At 44.0% G+C, this 3,729-nt stretch overlaps 1 long non-coding RNA gene across 1 annotated transcript; it reads right to left on the reverse strand.

Annotated features, from left to right (window-relative positions):
• Positions 1-425: 425 nt before the first annotated feature.
• LOC134911496 (uncharacterized) lies at positions 426-1,396 on the reverse strand. The gene is made up of 3 exons (XR_010176618.1): positions 1,306-1,396; positions 549-617; positions 426-473 (listed from the first exon to the last, which is right to left on the reverse strand). It is a non-coding gene; the product is annotated as an uncharacterized LOC134911496 (long non-coding RNA).
• Positions 1,397-3,729: the final 2,333 nt, after the last annotated feature.

Here is a 3,729-nt window from a genome sequence, read left to right on the forward strand (position 1 = left end):
TGGCTGTGCACAAACACTGGGGCAGATGTATTAACCTTGAAAAGACATAAGGAAGTGATAAACCAGTGATATGGGCAAGGTGATAAAGGCACCAGCCAATCAGCTCCAATATGTCAATTAACAGTTAGGATCTGATTGGCTGCTGCCTTTATCACCTTGCACATATCACTGGTTTATCACTTCCTTATGCCTTCTCCAGGTTAATACATCTACCCCACTGTTTTTTAAAGTTTTTACAATTAAATGTTATGTTTACTCACCAGACAGCTGAGGGGATTGTGGTTCCTCGCTTTGTGGACTGGCCAAAATGGCTTGTGGTGGCTGGGACGACACTGTAGAGATGCGCCGTTGTGGTGGTGGGGATGCGGGTGGATATTCTGCCTCAATACGGCGTCTCTTGGTACCCATCTTATGGAGACTATCCAAGCCCTGTGATGGTCGTCTTAGTGGAGGGGTGTTTGATGAAGAAGGACCTATGTGATAAGATAAACATTAAAATTCTGCATTTCTATGTGTTTTCAGAATATGTGTATACACTAAATTCTTACCTGCATCGCCAGCATCTGCATCTCTTGGCAGTGTGGGTTGTGGCCTGGCTGTGCTGCGTCTCTTTCGTACTGTAGAAATATGAAGATTGTCATTATGAACATTATATTATGTTTATATGCTTATGCAAAAACCTTATTGTGATGTAAACATATGAGGAACCTGATGAGAAGTAAACAAAACTATGCTTATGCTTTTCTGCCTGACTTCATTGGGTGTGTATACTTAAATTATGAAACAATTACACCAAACAATCCATACCCAAAGGTGCAGAATTCACAATATTATACTACTAAAAACCCAACCGTGGTAGCTTAACACAACCAGAATATTGCTCTGTATTTAACATTTGTTTGCTGCTTACAACCAAACACTACCACCAAATATATGCGCCAAATTGTAAGCATCAAATTAAAATCTTCATGAAAAATCACAGCAACCACACAAAGGACAACCCAGAACAACACACAATAACCATAAGTCCATTAAAAAAAAATTAACACACATTACGCAAAACTCATGACTCACACTTCACACAACAATTTACTTTTTTTTTTAAAAACAGAAAAAGGCCAAGGTCACCTGCTAAATTGACAATACAAAGGACAAAAACATAACTATTTGTGAATAAAACTACATCACCAACACATTAGAAGAATTAACCAACTTACAATCACAATTAGCTAGAAGACATTTCAGACAACTAAGGACAAAGCACAGATGTATTAATTATAAATTATAAAAAAAAATACAACTCACCATCCTGCCTTGGGCGATCCGAATCCCGGACATGAGTCGCACCAACCACTTCTGGCGGAATAAGAGTACGCACAGGCTCCTCCCAATCCCGATATGACGCTCGGAATGGGTGTCCACCCCCTGTTTGGCGGGCTGATTTAGCCTCCTTAGACATCTTAGCCTTGACACGCTGCTTGATGTCGTAGAATCGCTTACAACACGTGTCCTCGGTCCTCCTCACCACACCCTCACTATTAACTGCCGCAACTACCTTCCCCCACAGAACACTCTTCCTGCGTGAAGAAACCTTGGCAGCATCATGGCCAAACAGCTGACGATGATGTCTCATCAGCTCCCGCACCAATGCCATATTCTCTGCGTAGCTGAATTTGACATTGTGGCCCGTCTTTGTAGTGGTGCGTGGCTGCGGAGCCACAGCACCATCACTGTCACTATCACTCGAGGCCGCAGCAGCAACCTCCCTCTCCTTCTCACTAACCTCCTCCACCTCACTCACCTCCTCCCTCTCACTCACCTCCTCCACCACACTCACCTCCTCCACCTCACTCACCTCCTGCCTCTCACTCACCTCCTCCCTCTCACTCCCCTCCTCCACCACACTCACCTCTGACTGGGACATATTCAGGACAAACAACAAATAACACTGAGAAAAAAAAAACACTAAACACACTCCTCCACTACCACTACACACCACACACCAAACACACACACACACACACACACACACACACACACACACACACACACACACACACACACACACACACACTCACTCACAAACAATGACAATAGACTTTAAAAAAAATAAAGACAAAAAACTAGACAGACTTTTAAATAACTACACAAGTATGACAAGACTACTTACACAAACAGTACAGCACTCAACAATCGCAAAGAACCTCCTCAAAACCGCCAAAAACTCCTATCAACTCTCCAACTCCAAACACAACTTCCTCTCACCTCTCCACTAGCTAAACCCACGAGGTTCGGCCGGTTTGGGGCGGTTTTATAGTGATGAGCAGAGCACAAACACTCCTCCATCATGAATCAAACCAATCACGGACGAGTGACAAAAACGAAACTTAGAAAAAAAACGCGGCCGGGAACGGGAAAACACTGCCGTAACCGAAAAATTACGCAGTCGAAAAAAAACCTGACAACACGGCCACAAATCCACAAAATCGGCCGCATTCTACCTTGGAAAAACACGAATGACATCGACATCGAAAAATTTAAATAATCAAAACACGACAGCATAGTAAATGAGGCGTAATAAATTCAAAAAGTTGCAAATTCACACATTCGATGTCATTCGAGTTTGAACTTTAACCTCATTCAGAAAAATACGAATTTTAGTAAATATACCCCAAGGACTGTTTAAATTTGTGGCAGCAAGAGGGGGATATGCAAAGGGAACTGGCTCGCACAGCAAGTTCCAAACCTAGCGGGAAAGCGATTCCGAGCGCACCACCACCGCCATATGTCGATGAGGAGAAATTGGCTACAAACTATGGTGCATTGGTAAAGGATAAGAAAGTGATTAATCAATGTGTTAACTAGAGATGTGCACTTGAAATTTTTCGGGTTTTGTGTTTTGGTTTTGGGTTCGGTTCCACGGCCGTGGTTTGGGTTCGACCGCGTTTTGGCAAAACCTCACCGAATTTTTTTTGTCGGATTCGGGTGTGTTTTGGATTCAGGTGTTTTTTTCAAAAAACACTAAAAAACAGCTTAAATCATAGAATTTGGGGGTCATTTTGATCCCAAAGTATTATTAACCTCAAAAACCATAATTTCCACTCATTTTCAGTCTATTCTGAATACCTCACACCTCACAATATTATTTTTAGTCCTAAAATTTGCACCGAGGTCGCTGGATGACTAAGCTAAGCGACCCTAGTGGCCGACACAAACACCGGGCCCATCTAGGAGTGGCACTGCAGTGTCACGCAGGATGGCCCTTCCAAAAAACACTCCCCAAACAGCACATGACGCAAAGAAAAAAAGAGGCGCAATGAGGTAGCTGTGTGAGTAAGATAAGCGACCCTAGTGGCCGACACAAACACCGGGCCCATCTAGGAGTGGCACTGCAGTGTCACGCAGGATGGCCCTTCCAAAAAACACTCCCCAAACAGCACATGACGCAAAGAAAAAAAGAGGCGCAATGAGGTAGCTGTGTGAGTAAGCTAAGCGACCCTTGTGGCCGACACAAACACCTGGCCCATCTAGGAGTGTCACTGCAGTGTCACGCAGGATGGCCCTTCCAAAAAACACTCCCCAAACAGCACATGACGCAAAGATAAAAAGAGGCGCAATGAGGTAGCTGTGTGAGTAAGATAAGCGACCCTAGTGGCCGACACAAACACCGGGCCCATCTAGGAGTGGCACTGCAGTGTCACGCAGGATGGCCCTTCCAAAAAACACTCC

The sequence above is a fragment of the Pseudophryne corroboree genome, chromosome 4 (genome assembly GCF_028390025.1).
Source record: "Pseudophryne corroboree isolate aPseCor3 chromosome 4, aPseCor3.hap2, whole genome shotgun sequence".
Classification (NCBI taxonomy): domain Eukaryota; kingdom Metazoa; phylum Chordata; class Amphibia; order Anura; family Myobatrachidae; genus Pseudophryne; species Pseudophryne corroboree.